Genomic DNA, 18,872 nt, shown 5'->3' on the forward strand with positions numbered 1-18,872 from the left:
GAAATTATCATCTATACTTGTCAGCTAAGAATTTTGATATAGATTTTGTTTATTCTTTTTCTTTTTTCTTTTTTTTTTTTTTTTTTTGCTTTTTAGGGCCGCATCCGTGGCATACAGAAGTTCCCAGGCTAGGAGTTGAATCAGAGCTGCAGCTGCTGGCCTACACCACAGCCACAGCAATGCAGGATCCAAGGCGAATCTGCGACCTGCACTGTATAGCTCATGGCAATGCCAGATCCTTAACTCACTGAGCGAAGCCTGGGGTCAAACCCAGTTACTAGTTGGATTCATTTCCACTGAGCCACAATGGGAACTCCCAATTTTGTTTATTCTTGATTAGCAGAAGTTGTAACTGAAGCCCATTACAACCAAAAATCTTTTTCTTTTTGTTCCAGGAAGGATATGAGCCAGCAAATTTAGATAGAGACCAGATCTGCTTTAGGTTGATGGATTAAATTAGTTAGAAAGGTGATGTTTATCACTATAGGAATCAGTGCTTCTGAGTTAGTGCTTAGGTTAGGGTTTTGATATTTTGTTTGAAGTGACTTTCCAAAATGTCAGGCAAATTCATATTTGAGTGTAGGTATAAAACCATATTTCTTTTTTTTTTTTTTTGTCTTTTTGCCTTTTCTAGGGCCGCACCCACGGCATATGGAGGTTCCCAGGCTAGGGGTCGAATTGGAGCTATAGCCACCGGCCTATGCCAGAACCACAGCAACATAGGATCCAAGCCGCTTCTGCGACCTACACCATAGCTCACAGCAACACCAGATCCTTAACCCACTGTGCAAGGCCAGGGATCAAACTCTCAACCTCATGGTTCCTAGTCAGATTCGTTAACCACTGAGCCACAACGGGAACTCCCCTATAAAACCATATTTCAAGCAAATTAATTTTATATTGTCAGCCATTTAGATTTAATGTGTCTCTGTTCTTTTTCATCACCAAACATGATTAGGGATTGATTACATTTGGTTCCCACATGAAGAGAATTCCTACTATAAACAGTAGGAATTATTCACTGGGGTTGTATTTCCCGCTGGTGTTTATCCTCTACCCCCCTGCAGATTTCAAGAACAATTATAACTGTGTCTTCTGAAGCTTGTAACTGTCTTCTGAAGCAAATGAAGCATTTATTTGTGGGGTTAATTACTTGCAGGACTCTGAGCCCAGGAAATTTTCTGAATGACACAAAATTAATGGACTATTCAAAACTAGATTGTTTTTAATGACAGGAACTTCAAGAGCAGTTTAAACTGCATAGATTCCTTATTGAGGAAAGAAACCCTAACACAATAAAAATAAGCAGCAATATACAGCAGTGTTTCTCAAGAGTCGAATGTGCATCAGACTCACCTGTAGGGCCATAGATAGCTGCGCCTTACACCTGCAGTTTCTGACTCAGTAGGTCTGGAGTAGGGCCTAAGGACTTGCATATCTAAGTTCCTAGGTGATACTAATATTGTTAGTCTGGTGGCCACAACTTAATATCAGACATTACTTCTTATATAAGCATTTAATGATACAAATTCCATTATAAATACTGGTTTGGTTATACCCCACAAAGTTTGATATTCTGTGCTTTCATTTTCATTTGGGTCAAGATACTTTCTCATTTCTCTTTAGATTTCTTCTTTGATCTAGGGCTATTTAGAAGTGTGCTATTTAATGTTCAAATATTTATAGGATTTTCTAAGTTCCTTTTTTGATATTGATTCCTAACTTAATTCAGAGAGTATGTTTCGTATGATTTTAATCCTTTTCAATTTTAAATTTGTTTTATGGTCCATGATATAGTCTTTCTTGGTAAATCTTGTGTGCTTTAAAAGTATGTGTATACTACTGTTGTTGGATGGAGAGTTCTATAAATGTCAGTTAGGTTAAGTTGTTTGATAGTGTTGTTCGGGTCTTTTATTTATTTAAAAATTTCTGTGTATTCTATCAATTATTGAGAGAGCAGTATTGAAATCTGACTAAAATTTTGGAATCGTCTGTTCCTTCTTTGAGTTCTCTCAGTTGTTCCTTCATGTATTTTGAAGCTCTGATGTTAGGTACATAGTAAACCTTTAGGATTGTTATGTCCTCTTGATGGATTGACCCTTTGTCATTAAGGGATGTCTCCTTTTATCCCTGGTAATATTTTTTGTTCTGAAATCTACTTTGGCTGATATTAACAAAAACATTCCAGCTTTCTTTTGATTGTGTTAGTATGTTATATTTTTTTCCTCATCCTTTTACTTTTAACCTTTGTGTTTTTATATCTAATCTGGGTTTCCGGAAGGCAGCCTAGAGTTGGATCTTGCCTTTTTTTTTTTTTTTTTTTCTTTTTATCATCACACTCACGGCATATGGAGGTTCCCAGGCTAGGGCTCTAATTGGAGCTACAGCTGCCAGCCTATGCCACAGCCACAGCAAAGCGGGATCTGAGCCGCGTTTGCAAACTACACTACAGCTCATGGCAATGCCAGATCTTTAACCCATTGAGCAAGGCCAGGGATCGAACCCGCAACCTCTTGGTTCCTAGTCAGATTCTTTTCCGATGTGCTATGACAGGAACTCTAGATCTTGCTTTTTTTTATCAAATTCAACAGTCTGTTTTTTAATTGTGATGTTTAGATCATTTTAATTTAATGTGATTTTGATATGCTTGGTTTTTAAATCTACCATTTTGCTATTTGCCTTCTACTAATCCCATTTGTTCTTTATTTGCCTTTTCCTCTTTTTTGACCGTCTTTGGATTAATTGAATATTAATAATTCCATTTTATCTCTTTTAATAGCTTATTAGGTATCATTCTTTGTTTTTTTAGTGGTTCCCTCAGGGCTTATAGTATATACCTTTAACTTATCACATCGATGCAGAACTTAAGCAGTATATTTCCATTCCTTCCTCCCCAACCTTGTGCTACTTTGTCATACATTCTACTTCTACATATGCTAAATTCCGCAATGCATTGTTGTCATTTATTGTTTTCAACAGTTGTCTTTTAAAAAGTTATAAAAAGAACTAAGAAAAAAAGTCATTTTAATTTATCCTTCTTTGGTGCTTTCCATTTCTTTGTATAGATCCAGGTCTGTCACATATTATTTTCCTTCTACCCAAAGGACTTCTTTTAGCACTTCTTATAGTGCAGGTCTCCTAGTAAGAAATTCTTTCAGCTTTTGTGTGTCTGAAAAAGTCTTTAATACACCTCTGCTTTTGAAAGACATTTTGCCAGTATGGAATTCTAGGTTGGCAGGTTTTTCCTTCTTAGTACCACAAAGATGTTGCTTCACTGGGTATCTTGCTTTTTATTGATGTCTGCTGTTATTCTTCCATTTACATTTTTTTTCTTTCTATGGCCACACCCACACCACGTGGAATTTCCCAGGTTAGGGGTCGAATTGGAGCTGCAGCTGCAGCCTACACCACAGTCATGGCAACACTGGATCCTTAAACCCCTGAGCAAGGCCAGGGATGAAACCCACATCCTCACAGGGGCTTCTTAACCCACTGAGCCATGATGGGAACTCCTCTTCCATTTACATTTAATGCAGTTACTGAAAAGTAGTATTTACATGTGCCATTTTGCTATTTGTTTTCTTTTTTTTTTTTTTTAAGGCCGCACCTGCAGCATGTGGAGGTTCCCAGGCTAGGGGTCGAATCACAGCTGTAGGTGCTGTCCTACACCACAACCACAGCCATGCAAGATCCAAGCCACGTCTGCAGCCTACACCACAGCTCACGGCAACACCAGATCCTTAACCCACTGAGCTAGGCCAAGGATTGAACCTGTGTCCTCACGGATCCTAGTCAGATTCGTTTCTGCTACGTTATGACAGGAACTCCTGCTATTTGTTTTCTATATGTCTTATGTATGTTTTCTTCTTCTATTCCTCCATTACTGCTTTTTTATGTTAATTAGATATTTTCTAGGGTGCTTGTGTCGAGTATCCCAAGACCACTCCCAGGACTCATTAGGACTCAATTTTATTATATTTATTGTTATGATTTATTACAACAAAAGAATATGAAGCAAAATTAGCCAAGAGAAGAGGTACATGGGTCAAAGTCTGGAGGAAATTAGGTACAAGCTTTCAAGAATTGCTTTTTAGTACAACTGCACAGGATGCACTTAATTCCTCTATCTCTAGATTGTAGCAACATTTTTGAAGTATAGTCTGCCAAGGAAGTTTACTTGCTTAAGATCCCAGTTTTTATTGGGATTTTGTCACATAGGTGCCCAGTGCCTTCATGATTGATCCAACGGTTACCAAAACAGACTATCTTATTGAAAGCTACTGTTCACCATAAATCACATTATTTACACAGATATCTTGGTACACTGTGTTTCAAAGCTCCAAGTGTACAAAAACACTTTTTGGGTTAAAACATCCTAAGAGCTCAATTCCTGGTAGTTGGACAAGGACCATTCATGAAAATAGACTCATAGGAATGTGCAAATTTTGAGCAACTTAAACCTGCCAAGTCAACTGTTTCCTGCAAAATTCACCCTCTTGGCCTTTGGCCCAGGCTCTGTTACAGGAAAATGATTGTATTTTTCTGAGTTCCTACATTTAGTATAGTATATATATAAAAGATATAGTAATATATTAACACAAATATGCCCAGCATGGAGGAACCAGTGTAGGATATGGGTAGACGTGAATAAGCAACTAATCCATCCTATAAAGCCATTATTTAAATCTCCATTTTTTAATATTAATTTCCTCTTGGTCTTCAGTTATTTATAATAAACTTGTGTAGAACTATTTAGCATATTAATTAACTGATGTTAACTACATCTAGTTCCTCATGACACCAACCATTTTCCATTGATAACACATCCTGAGGAGGCTTTAATTCAGTTTCCCAATACATATGCTTATCAATATTTATATAAGGTAATAGAATCTTATGAACAATGCTGATATTATACCATATCACACTATGGTTATAATACAGTTCTGTTCATTCCACAGGCCAGTAAGAATCAAAGAGGTATTTATACCCTCCCAGCATAACTGGCCTTTGCCCATTTAAAAGATGTGATTATGGATGGGTATTGTCACAACTGGCCAGGATTTGGTTATTTCCAAGTTCTAAGTCACATGTGTACTAACTTGCTAGGGTTTTCATAACAAAATACCACAGACTAAGTGGCTTAAATAAAAATTAATTTTCTCACAGTTCTGGAAGGTGAAAGTCCAAGATCAAGGCTTTGGCAGGGTTAGTTTCTTCTTTTTCTTTCTGTCTTTTTTTAGGGCTGCATCTGCAGCATATGGAAGTTCCCAGGCTAGGGGTCAAATTAGAGCTGTAGCCACTGGCCTACACCACAGCCACAGCAACATCAGATCCGAGCCATATCTGTGACCTACACCACAGCTCACAGCAGTACTGGTTCCTTAACCCACTGAGCAAGGCCAGGGATCAAACCTGTGTCCTCATGGATGCTAGTCAGATTTGTTTCAGCTGAGCCATGAAGGGAAGGAACTCCAGGGTTAGTTTCTTCTAAAGACTCTTTTCCTTAACTTGCAGGTGGCCACTTTCTCGCTCTGTTCACACATGGTCTTTCCTCTGTACCTATGCATCCTGGGTGTTATTTCCCTTTGTGTGTCCTACTTTCCTCTTCTTGTAAAGATATCAGCCATGTTAGATGTTAGATAAGGGCCCAACCTAATGACCTCCTTTTAACTTAATCACCTCTTTAAAGGCCCTGTCTCCTACAAAGTCACAGAGTTGCTTGGGGGTTAGGGTTTCAACATGCAAATTTTGTCCCTAGTATGGAGACAAAGCTATCATCTCTTCTCAGTTTATATGATTTTACTGAGACTGCTTCCATTGTGTACTGTTATATAGCAGGGCCCATCTCTCCAATGGCAAGTACAAGAGTGTAATTCAATATGGTTCCTATTCCTGCTAACTGCATTACAGAGTATATCTTTTTTGGGACCATTCTTGGGATGAGAGCTAGCAGAGTGCATCAGTGCAAATTACTCTTGCCCCCATAGAAATTCCACAAGTTCAAAGGTCTATAAAGTTTCTAGAAGTGTGACCTGGGTGAAGAGTCATTGCTCCATTGCTACTTCCTCCTCTGTTTTACAACAGCCAAGAGACCCTGTTGGGGGTTAGGGTACAACCCCTTTCCCAGCATCAAATCTTAGCTTTGTCCAGCATTATTTATTGAATCTGCCTGATTTGGTTCACTTAAAGCCTTATCATCTTTCCAGGCTGATTCCCATTCTTTTCCTTTCTTTTGAAAGGATATCTATTCTGATTGGTCTGTTCTTGCTAACACAACTTTTTCTTCTGATTGCCACTCATTAAAAGTGAATTGAGTTTGTTCTTTGATGCTTAAACTGCCACCAACTTCTCTTAGAAATCTTTTCTATCTCATGGACCAATTCACCAGACATATTGTTGCCATTGTATACTAATTGCCTGAGTGTGATTAGGATACATGTTTTGTATCCAAAAATCTTGGGTCCCCCATACTATGATTATATGGGTAGTAGTCATACCTAGATATAATTTACTCAAATATTCCATAAAGGCCTCTCCAAGCCCTCCTTGTCTCAAGGTGGTCATTTCCTGTGGGGATTCAAGTTCACCTTATGATTCCTACTACCTTATTTGTATTAGAAACTTATTGTTGCTATTTTATTTAATAACTTCACACCCACAGAAACAAGGGTATACACAGCACACTTTAGCATCATAGGCATGCAGCTTCTCTATTCTATCAACAGTAGCCTGCAGTCTTTCAAAATATTAAGTGATCTAAGTTTATAGTCACAGAGTGATCAGTTTCCTAGGAGTTGTATACTGCATAGTTTGGTAGTTCACTAGGCGCAATTCCTAGAAGTTTCTTCCCCAAATGATATTTTTATAGTAGATATAACCTGAAATTTAAGAATTAAATATACTGGCACATCACTAGAGTTCCATTCAGCCACCAATAGTTGATCCTGTTCATTATCATAGCACATGACCAGAATGTTTATCAGTAATATTCAGATTCATAGTCTTCTGTTCAGCCTTGTCATGGTCCAAAGTGGGAGTGGTCTGGGCAAACATACAGCTTCACCCGCTTGAGCATCTGGTATAGTTATGCTAAGAGACAGAATTTTTCTCTCCTCTGAACCTCTCTTGGGGAACTAGTGTAATGTTGGATGTCTTGTTCCATTAAGCCATTTATTCATTTTTTTTACCTTATTTATTTTTTCTTTGTCATTGATTTTAACCCAAACTTTTCCACCATTGGAAGGAAGGTCAGATTCAGTGATGGTGCTGGTACAGATTTGCTGGCAAGAGCAGTAAGAGTCTAGCAAGTGCTTTTCTTTCAGTCCATTCCCATTCATAGAGTAGGGTTACACAGATAGAGAACTAGTGGGGGCTCTCTTAGCTGCTAGGCAATACAGCTGCAAACATTGTCAATTCCAGTTTTTCACAATAAGGTGAAAATAAGATCTTTTCCAAATGGACCTTACAAATTCTAGCATAAAGGTTTGAAGGTATAATCAGTTTCTAGCTTAAGGACCATCCCTGGTTCTGGCAGGTACTGTTGTAGTCCTGGTCCTGGAATCACTGCATCAAATAGGAAAAAGAAGTTGAGGTGATGTGGGAAAGAGTTGTCTGGTTTTACGGAATCCTCCCTACCCTTCCCTCCCTAGATCCCCTACAAATGTTTTTTTGTTTGTTTGTTTGTTTTGGTTTTGGTTTTGGTTTGTTTGTTTGTTTGTTTTCTCCCCAGAAGCAAGGGAAAGCTTTAGTCTCTGATCAAAGAATGAAGAGGTATGGTGTGGAGCTCAGGCTTTCCTTGACAGGCTGTGGGCAGGGCTGCTCTATAGGGAATCTTGGGGGTGGGGAGGAGTTCTTGCCAGTCTGGCACAGGCGTGTTTCTCCCCGCTCCAGACAGAAGTGCCTGGAGCATCATGTCTGCACCCTGCCTGCCACCACCATCTTGAATTGCAGTGCCGTGAGCAGCACTTCACACAGCCTCCGAGTTGAGGTGTTGGTACAGCGGTTCTGCCCTGGGAAGTCTGAGTAACAACAGTGGGGGTTGTTCTTTGGTTGCTTTCATGTCGAATGTGAGCACATGTTTATAAAGTTATGAAAGCTTTTATGCCTTTGTCGTTTGCCAATTTTTTATTGAGACGTAATTCACATACCATGAAAATAACACTTAAAATCATTTAATTAATGATTTTTAGTATAGTCACAAAATTGAACAACCGCCAAAATCTAATGCCAGAACCTTTTCATCAACCCAGTAAGAAACCCTGTATTCATTAGTAGTCTCCATTATCCCTCCCCAGTCCCTGGAAACCACTAATCTACTTCCAGTCTTTTTGGATTTGCCTGTTCTAAACATTTGATATAAATGTAATTATATAATATGTAGTCCATTTTCAATTGATTTTCATGTATATTGTAAGAAAGAGTTCGACTTTATTCTTTTGCATGTGGTTATCCAGTTGTCCCAGCAACATTTGTTAAAAAGACTGTCCATTTGCCAGTGAATTGTCTTTGTACCCTTGTCAAAGATCAATTGACTTTAAATGTAAGAGTTTATTTCTGGACTATCAATTCAGTTTCATTGTTGTATATGTCTAGCCTTAGGAAATTTTGGTTACTGTAGTTTTTTAGTAAGCTTTGATATCAGGAAGTATGAGTTCTTCTACTTTGTTCTTTCTCAGGATTGTTTTGGCTTCTTGGAATCCCTTGCAGTTCCTTATGAATTTTAGGATAAGCTTTTCCATTTCTGCAAAATGGGCCACTAGGATTTTGATAGGAATCTGCATTTAATAAAATATTTTATTTAATAAAATAATATTGACATTTTAAGAATGTTGTCTTCCAATTAGCATTGTCTTTCCATTTTTTTGTGTCTTTAATTTCTTTCAATACTGTTTTATAGTTTTCAATATACGAGTCTTATCCTTGGTTAAATTTATACCTAAGTATATTATTCATTTTGATACTATTGTAAATGGAATTGTTTTCTTTATTTCCTTTCAGAATGTTTATTTCCACTGTATAGATATACTGATGATTTTCTGTTTTGATCTTATATCTTGCATTTGCTGAATTTGTTTATTAGCACAAAAAGGTTTTTTTGGTGTGTATATTCTTTAGGATTTTCTATGTATAAGCATGTTATATACATATGGAAATAATTTTACTTCTTCCTTTCTGATTCGAATGCCTTTTATTTCTTTTTTGCCTAATTCTTGTTGCTAGAACTTCCATTATAATGTTGAATAAAAGTGGTGAAAGCAGACATCATTGTCTTGTTCCTGATCTTAGGGGGGACAATTTCAGAATTTCATCATTGAATATCATTATAAAATGTATACCTCTTCATCTCTCTTAACAGTTTTGTTTAAAATCTATTTTGGCTGTTAATAGTTTAGTCATTTCAATTTCCTTAGGGTTACACTTTGCATGATCTATCTTTACTTTCAGCCTACTTTTATTTTTTAATCTAAACTGTCTCTCTCGTAGGCAAGATATAGTGGATATTATTCTATCCATTTTTACTGAAAATATCTACCTTTTGATTGTGTTGATTAATTTATTCACATTTAATATCATCAATGTACTTGGGTATATGTCTGCCATTTTACCTTTTCTTTTCTGTATATCTTTCTTGTTCCTCTGTTCTCTCTTCCTTACTTTCTTTTGTATTAAGCTTTATAATATTACACTGTAATTATTTTTCGCTATATTTTTTTTGGTCTTTTTGTCTTTTTAGGGCCACACCCAGGCACATGGAGGTTCCCGGGCCACGGGTCCAATCAGAGCTATAGCCATCGGTCTACGCCAGAGCCACAGCAATGTGGGATCCGAGCCGCATCTGCAACCTACACCACAGCTCAGGGGAACGCTGGGTCCTTAACCCACTGAGGCCAGGATCAAACCGGTGTCCTCGGATGCTAGTCGAGTTCACTAACCATTGAACCACAACAGGAACTCCATTTTTCACTATATTCTTGAATGATTTTCTTATCGGTTACTTTAGATTATAGGGTTTACCATATACAACTCAATTTACCAGAATCTACTTTACATTCATACTAACTTAATTCCAATGACATACAGAAATGTTACTTCTGTATAGCTCTGTTACCACTTCCCTCTCTTTGTGCTGTTATTGTTGTGTATAGTACATCTAAATATGTTACAAACAAAACAATTCATTGTTACAATTCTTACTTCGTAACATTTAAGTCTTCTAAAGAAACTAAGAAAAGAAAGCAAAGAGTTTGTTATATTAATCTTCCTATGTATCATTTCTGGTTTTTTTCATTGTTTTATATAGGTTCAACTTAATGTCTTATATGAGCTCCTTACTCTGATATAGCTTTGCTCCCTCCTACCTCCTTTGTGCTTCTAAATTTACATTTTCATCAACACTGTGGGTAGGTTTCCTTTTCTCCACACCCTCTCCAGCATTTATTATTTGTAGACTTTTTGATGATGACCATACTGACTGATAGGAGGTAATACTTCATTGTAGTTTTGATTTGTATTTATCTAATAATTAGCAGTGTTAGGCATCTTTTTGTGTGTTTTTTGCCATCTGTATATCTTCTTTGGAGAAATGTTTATTTAGATCTTCTGCTCATATTTTCATTGTGTTTGTTTTTTTGATATTGAACTATATGACTTGTTTGTTTGATGTGATGGTGTAGGGGATTGTTTCTTTAATTTCTCTAATAGTTTATCATTTATAAAAACTCAACAGATTTTTATATACTAATTTTGTATCCTGAAACTTTACCCAAGTCATTGGTGACCTCTAGTAGTTTTTGGTGACTTCTTTAAGATTTTCTATATATAGTATAATGTCATCTGTAAACAGTGACGGTTTTACTTCTTTCTTTCCAATTTGGATTCCTTTTATTTCTTTTCTTTTCTTTTTTTTTGTTATTTTTTTTATAATTTATTTTTTTCCCCACTTGCTGTGGCTAGGACTTCCAATACTATGTTGAATAAAAGTGGTGAGTTGGGCATCCTTTTCTTGTTCCTTATCTTAAAGGAAGTGCTCTCAGCTGTTCACTGAATGTTATTTTAGCTGTGGATTTTTCATACATGGCATGTATTGCTTTGAGGTATGTTCCCTCTATGCCTACTTTGTGGAGAGTTTATCATAAATGGAATTTGAATTCTGTAAAAAGTTTCTTCTACATCTATTGAGATGGTCATATAATTTTTATTCTTCACTTTGTTAATGTGCTGCATCACATTGATTGATTTGTGGACATTGATCCATTCTTGCATGTCTGAGATAAATCCCGCTTGATCATAGAGTATGATCCTTTTTTGTTTTATTTTTGGATTCAGTTTCTTAATATTTTGTTAAGGATTTTTGCATCTCTGTGCATGAGTGACACTGGCAAACAAAAGTACTTTTCTTTGTGATATCTTTGGTTTTGCTAAAGCAGTAATGCTGTTCTCATAGCATTACTAATAGCAATGAGTTCAGAATGGTTTCTCCTCTGAAACTTTTTTAAATATTTTGAAAATGATAAATGTTAACTCTTCTCTAAATGTTTGATAGAATTCACCTGTTAAGCCATTAGGTCCTAGACATTTGCTTCTTGGGAGTTTTCTTAAATTACTGATTCTATTTTATTTCTGGTAATTGGTCTGTTCATATTTTCTATTTCTTCCTGGTTCAGTCTTGGGAAGTCTATATTTCTAGTAATTTGTCCATTTCTTATATTTTGTCCATTTTAGTTGTGTGATTTATTGCCTTTAATATATATACATACACCTTTACCAATATGCTTTTTCTCTTATAATTTTCATGATTCTAGTTGTGGCCTTTTCTTTTTTGCTTTGAGAAGTACTTTTAAAATTATTTTGGTGCTAAATTCTTTTTGTTTTTGCTTGTCTGTAAAACTTTTGATCTCTCTATTAAATCTGAAAGAAAGCCTTACTGGGTATAGTATTCTTGTTTATAGGTTTTCCCCTTTCATCACTTTAAATATTTTATGCCATTCCTTTCTAGCCTGTAGAGTTTCTGATGAAAAGCCATCTAATAGCTTTATGAGAATTCACTTGTATGCAATTTGTTACTTTTCCCTTGCTACTTTAAATATTTTTTGTTTATTTTTAATTTTTGTCATTGTAATTACAGTGTATCTTGGTGTGGTCCTCTTTGGGTTGTTCCTGTTTTGGACTTCTGTGCTTCATGGGCTTTGATGTCTGTTTCCTTTTTTAGGTTAGAAGAATTTTCAGTATTAAGTGTTCAATTATGTTTTTGGCCCCTGTCTTCTTCTTTAACCTCTATAATGCAAATATTAGGCTTGATGTTGTCTCCGAGGTCTCTTAAACACTCATTTCCTTTTATTCTTTTCTCGTATCTGAGGTACCTTAAATTCTCATTTATTTTATTCTTTTTTCTTTTTTCTATTTGGCTTCAGTTATTTCCACTCTCTGTCCTTCAGTTTGCTGATCCACTCTTCTGTATCATCGAATATATTGTTCATTCCTTCTAGTGTATTTTTCATTTCAGTTATTATATTCTTTACCTTTGCTCAGTGCTTCTTTATGTTTTCTAGATCTTTGTTAAACTTCTCCCTATGTTCATATATTCTTCTCTAGGGTTCTATGATTGTTATCTTGAACTCTTTATCTTGTTGATTGACAGCTCTTCTTCACTTAGTTCTTCTAGAGTTTAATTTTGTTCTTTTGACTGCAACATGTTTCTCTGTTGTCTCATTTTCCCTAACTTGCTGTTTTTAATTCTGTGTATATTGTAGGTTGTTTACATTTCATGACCTTGGACAAGTGGCCTTTTGTAGGAGATGCCCTATGTGTTCTAATAGTGCAGTCCCCTCTGGTCACCAGAGCTATAAGGTCTAGTGGCGTCCCCTATGTGGCTGTGTGGGTCCTTTTGTTATGGCTGGATGACTGCTTTGGGTGGTCTGGTAGGCATGGTTGGCTCCCTTGTCTGGTTGTTTGCCGGACCCTGCCTTGTGCAGAAACTCTTGGCTGCTAGTTGGTAGGGCCGAGTCATGAGGCAGCTGGCAGCAGAATCCCAGGGGGTCCTAAGTCTAGTGCTGGCCCACTGGTGGGCAGAGCTGGATTCTGGGATGAGTGGTTATGGAGCCACTGTTCTTGGATCTATTGTTGGCCTACTAGTTTATTGGGGTTTTTCTTGACATGGCTGGCTGCATGTTCTTGAGTGTCCCAGAGCTGGTGCTGTCCCGCTGCTGTGTGAGGCCAGGGCCTGGTGGTTCCTGTGGCTGATTCCACTGTGATTGTGCTACATGTGTTCTGACAAGGCAGGCTTTAGAACTGTGGTGGTCCTGGGCCTGTGTCCATGCTAGTGTGCATGGTTGGTATCTAGGAGATCCTGGGGGATGAAGCTGGGTCCTAGGGTTGTAGGGTCTGGTGGTTGAGCTGGGTCTTGCCATGGCAGACTGTGGTGCTGCAGTGGTCATGGGGCTTGTGTCCAGCTCCTGCTGGGCTGGTGCCTGCCCACTGGTGGGGGAGGCTGGTCCTAAGGTTAGATGTGGCTCTCTGATGGGTGGGGCCAGGGCCCAGGAGATCCTGGGGCTAGTGTCTGCCCACTGGTTGACAGAGCTGTGTCCTGTGGTCTCTGGCCACTGGTCTTGTAGCGGTCCTGGTTCTAGTGTCTGTTGAATAGGACTGTATCCAGGGTTGTCTCTGTGCTCAGGGGTTCTTAAGGGACCTTGCTTGCTGTGTTCCTGCCCAGCTAGTTGCTTGGACTGAGGCATCCCAGTACTGGTGCCAACAAGCTGGAGGGTGGCACTGTGCCCCTGTGTTTATAACTAGAAGGAGGATTCCAAAATGGCACTTGCCAGTACTTGTGTCCACGTGGTAGAACAAGCTTTGCAAAAATGGCTGCCACAAGTGTCTGTGTATGCAGAGTGATGTCCAGTTGTCTCCTGCCTTTCAGGGAGATTCTTCAAGATCAGCAGTTGGGTCTGATGCAGGATCCTTTCAAATTATTGCTTCTGCCTTGGGTCCTAGAGTGTGTGAGATTTTTGTGTGCCCTTTAAGAGTAGAGTCTGTTTCCCCCTGCCTTTCCAGTCTCTTGACAGAAGGCCGTGGTGGCCTTTAAATCCAAATGTCCTGCAGGCTCATTTTCCCAGTGCAGGACCCCTGAGCTAGGAAGCCCAATGTGGAGCTTGTTGCCCTCATTCATTGGGGAGAACATCTGCAATTATAATTAACCTCCCATTTGTGGGTTACCCACCTAAAGGTGTGGGTCTTGACTATACTGCATCTCAGTCCTTCCTACCTGTCTTGTGGTTCTTCTTTATGTTTTTAATTGTAGAAGATCTTTTCTGGTAGATTCTGGTGTTTCTCTGCAACAGTTGCTTTGTATATAGTTGTAATTTTGGTGTGCCCATTAGAGTAGTGAGCTCAGAGTCTTCCTACTCTACCATCTTGCATCAGTCTTGATCATATGATTTTATTCTTTATTTTGTTAATGTGGTGTATCACATTGACTGATTTGCAAATATTGGACCATCTTTACATCCTTGGAGTAATTCACACTTGGTCATGGTGAATGATACTTTTAATGTATTATTGAATTCAGTTTGCTAGTATTTAAAATTATTCAAGATTTTTACATCCAAGTTCATCAGGGTTATTGGCCTGTAATTTTCTTTTCTTGTGGTATCTTTGTCACTTAAAAATTATGGTGGTGCTTGCCTCATAAAATGAGTTTGAACGAGGCCCTTTGTCTTCAATTTTTCCTAGAGAATGAGAAAGATTGGTATTAATTCTTCTCTTAGTGTTTGATAGAACTCACCAGTAAAGCTGTCTGGTCCTGGACTTTAGTTTTTTTGGAAGGTTTTTGATTACTAATTCAATCTCCTTACCAGTAAGGAAAAATAGTTCTAAGAAGTACATTTATAGTGATACATAAACAAGTCAGTTTGTTCAGATTTTCTATTTCTTCATGATTCAATCTTGCCAGATTTTATGTTTCTAGGAATGTATCCATTTCTTCTATGCTGTCTAATTTATTTGCATATAATTGTTCACAGTAGTCTTTTATGATCCTTTGTGTTTCTCTGGTATCAGTTATGACATACTCTCTTTCATTTTTTATTTTATTTGAGTCCTCTCCTTTTTTTCTTGGTGAGCCTCACTAAAGTTTTGCCAAATTTCTTTATCTTTTCAAATAGTGAACTCTTTATTTCATTGATATGTTCTATCATCTTTTTAGTCTCTTTTATTTGTTTATGCTCTGATCTTTGTTATTTCCTTCCTTCTACTAACCTTGGGCTTGTTCCTTTATGCATTGAGTCAAGTTGTTTACTTGAGATGTTTCTTGTTTCTTAACATAGTTGTATATCAGTATAAATGTACTTAGAACTATTTTTCCTGCATCCAATAGGTTCTGGTATGTTGTGTTTCCATGTTTGTTTGTCCCAAGAAACTTTTTTATTTCCTCTTTAATATATTCTTTAATTCATTGGTATTTAGAACAGTGTTGTTTAAATTCCATGTGTTAATGAATTTTCTAGTTTTCCTCGTGTTATTAATTTTTTGGTTTCATGCCACTGTGGTCAAAGAAGGTATTTAGTATGATTTCAGTCTTCTTGAATTTGCTGAGATTTATTTTATGGCCTAACATGTGGTTTATCCTAGAAAATGTTCTATGTGTGCTTGAGGATAATGTATATTTTATTGTTGTTGGATAGAATATTTTATGTATATATCTATTAGGTTAATTTGATCTAAAATGTTGTTCAGATCTGCCCATCCATTATTGAGTCTCTGGATGACCTACCCATTGTTGAGAGTGGTGTAACAAAGTCCTCAACTCTTCTTGTATTGCTATTTATTTCTCTTTTTAGCTGTTAGTTTTTGGAATGGGTTTAGTATTGCTATACTCTTTTAGCTTTTGTTTGTTGGAGAAATTCTTTATTCACCCTTCTATTTTAAACTATATTATAGCTTGCAATTTTTTTTCTTTACAGAACTTTGAATATATCTTGCCACTCTCTTCTGGCCTGTAGTGTTTCTGTAGAGAAATCAGCTTATAGCCTTATGGGGGTTCTGTTATAGTTAATGCTTTGTGTTTCTCTTGCTGCCTTTAGAATCCTCTCTTTATATTTAACTTTTGCCATTTTTATTATAATATGTCTTGGTGTGGGCCTATTTGGGTTCAACTTGTTTGGGGCCCTCTCTGCTTCCTGTATCTTGATATTAGTTCCTTTATATTTGGAAAGTTTTCAGCCATAATTCCTTCAAATATATTTTCAATCCCCTTTTCTTTTTCTTCTTCAGGAATTCCTACTATGCATAGATAGGCCCGCTTTATATTTTTCCATATATCTCTTATATTGCTTTCATATTTTTTCATTGGGTTTTCTGTCTGCTGTCCTGATGGGGTGATTTCCATTATTCTATCTTCCAAGTCATTAATTCGTTCCTCTGCATTATTTATTCTGCTCTTTAGTGCCTTTAGCTCACTTTGCATCTCTGCAAATGAATTTTATAATTTTTCTTGGCTCCTCCTTATATTTTCTAGTTCCTTTCTAAAGGAATCTGCATTACTGTTCATATCTGCTCTTAATTCCTTGATACATTCAGCCTTAATTTCTTCAGTATTTTCACTATCTCCCTTTTGAACTCAGTGTCTATCAGACTGCAGAGGTCTGTTTCGTTGTTTGCTGCTTCAGGTGAATTCTCCTGTTCTTTTAACTGGGAATGGTTCCTGAGCTTCTTCATTGGAGGGCTATTTCTATGCAAGAGTACCTCTTTGTATTTTGTAGGGGGTTACTATTTATTTTTGGCATGGGAGTTTGGATATTTGCTGTCTCTTTCTTCAGTGTGAGCAGGCTGTTATCCCCAGGTTGCTGAGTGTGTTTCTCGGGAGAAGGAGGCAATGGGTAGGGCCAGTAGTCATTGCCTGGTTGCTGGGCTCTTAACAGCAGCAAGAACCTGCAGGAAGGTGCACAGGCTACTCCTAGTTGCAGGGCCCTAGGAAGTGGTAATGAGCCTTAGGCAGATTTAGGCGGTGGCCAGAGCATTTGGCAGTGGCAGCGGCAGGGTGTGTGGGTTCCCAGGGGAGTGAGAGAAACGACAGATAGTATTCCATTTGCGGTGCCTCCTCTGAGGTGATTGGGGCCACAAGTGGTGCCTGTTCAAGGACCCCTAGTGTTAGCAGGCCACACCCACCTCTGGAGTCAGTGATAATTGCAGTGGTTTTCCTCCACCACCTGTAGCACCCTGTCCCACTTAACCCACACAGGAGGTACTGCACAGGCTGCTCCTAGTTGCAGGATCTTGGAAAGTGACAGTGATCAAGTGTGCGGGCACTGCCTGGAGTGTTTGGGAGTGGCAGCAGCAGGGTGGATATGCTCCCAGGAAAGTGAGAACAACAACAGATGGTGTTCAGTTGCAATGCCCTCCAATGTGGTGCCCTCCAAAGTGATTGGGGCTGCAAGTGGTGCCTGTTCACAGACCCCTAGTGGTGGTGGGCCACACCCACCTCTGGAGTCAGAGATAACTGTGGTGGTTTGGCCCTGCTATCTGTAGACCATACAAGAAGCACCCCGACCTGCTTAGTCCAAGCAGGAGGTGCTGCACCAGCTGCTCTTAGTTGCAGGGTCTTGGGACAGGACAATGATCAAGTATCTGGGAGCTGCCCAGGGCATTTTCCAGTGGCAGCAGCAAGGTGGGTGTGTTCCCAGGGGAGTGATTGCAACAATGGGTGATGCTTGGTTGCAGTGCCCTTTTTTTTTTTTCCAACCCTGAGGTGACTGGGGCCACAGGTGGAGCCCACTCACAGTCCCCCAGGGTGGCAGGCCATGCCTCCCTCTGGCCTCCAAGACAACTGCTGCTGTCCATCCCTGCTGCCTGTAGATCACGCAAGAGGCACCATGTTGCACTTAGCCTCCAACTGCCCTTAGCCTGCAAAAGAAGCGCCTGGTCTCCCATAGCCTCAGCAAGTGGCTTCTCACCACCCGTAGCCTGTGCCAGAGGCACACTACCCTCTGTGAGTCTTTGCATTCACAGGGAGATTTTTATGGCAGTCCACCCCTTCCTCCTCTTGCCTCTCCAACAATGTCATGTTGCTTCTCCTGCAGGCCCAGATCTCCTCCTGGGTTCCCTCTGCCATGGCATTCCACTCCCCAGCTTGTAGCACACTGCTCCCCCGCCAATGGCACACCTCTCCTTAGCCCCTCAGGCTGTCCCCACACAGCCAACCCTAGTCCTCTCCCTGAAATTGACCTCCAGAGCCTGAGTCTCAGTGCCCAGCCCCCACCCAAGTGTCTCCAGGCTGTGGCGTCCAGGATGGTGGTGCAGATGATCTGTGCAGCTCTCACTCTACTTTGCCCTCCTCAGTCCAGCTGCTGTGTGTTTCTTGGTGACTTTGAGGTCCCTCTGGCTCAGCTGATCTTTCTGTCAGTTAGGTGGATTCCAAGGATGTGGTTTCCTTTTCTCCTTCACAGCTCCCTCTCATGAATGCTAGTCCCATCTTTACTCTTTTTCTCTCTCTTTCTTTTTTCTTTTGTTCTACCCAGTTATGTCAAGAGTTTCTTGCCCTTTTTGGAGGTTTAAGTTCTTCTTCCAGCATTCAGTAGATGTTCTGTGTGAATCATTTTAGATGTAGATGTGTTTTTTTTTGATGTGTTTGTGGGAGAAGGTGAGCGTGACATCTTACTCCTCCACCATCTTGATCCTTCCCTTAGCTGTTAGTTTTTGTTTAATATATTTAGGTGCTCTGGTGTTGGGCACACAGATATTTACACTTGTTATATCTTCTTAATGGATTGCCCCTTTTATCATTATATAATGACCTTCTTTATCTTTTTTTATTAGTTTTAGTTTAAAGTATTTTTTCTGATATAGTACCCCAGGTTTTTTTGGGTACTTATTCCTTGGAA

The 18,872-nt window shown here is 38.8% G+C and overlaps 1 long non-coding RNA gene across 1 annotated transcript; it reads right to left on the bottom strand.

Moving 5' to 3' along the window:
- Positions 1-3,967: 3,967 nt before the first annotated feature.
- Positions 3,968-14,723, bottom strand: LOC146394662 (uncharacterized). Its single transcript, XR_014835659.1, has 2 exons — positions 12,522-14,723; positions 3,968-7,566 (listed from the first exon to the last, which is right to left on the bottom strand). It is a non-coding gene; the product is annotated as an uncharacterized LOC146394662 (long non-coding RNA).
- Between the last annotated feature and the right edge of the window lie 4,149 nt (positions 14,724-18,872).

Source organism: Sus scrofa, chromosome X (genome assembly GCF_054392235.1).
Source record: "Sus scrofa isolate SSC_HxYL_T2T_F1_AM1 chromosome X, Sscrofa_HxYL_maternal_Yorkshire_Landrace_v2.0, whole genome shotgun sequence".
Lineage (NCBI taxonomy): Eukaryota > Metazoa > Chordata > Mammalia > Artiodactyla > Suidae > Sus > Sus scrofa.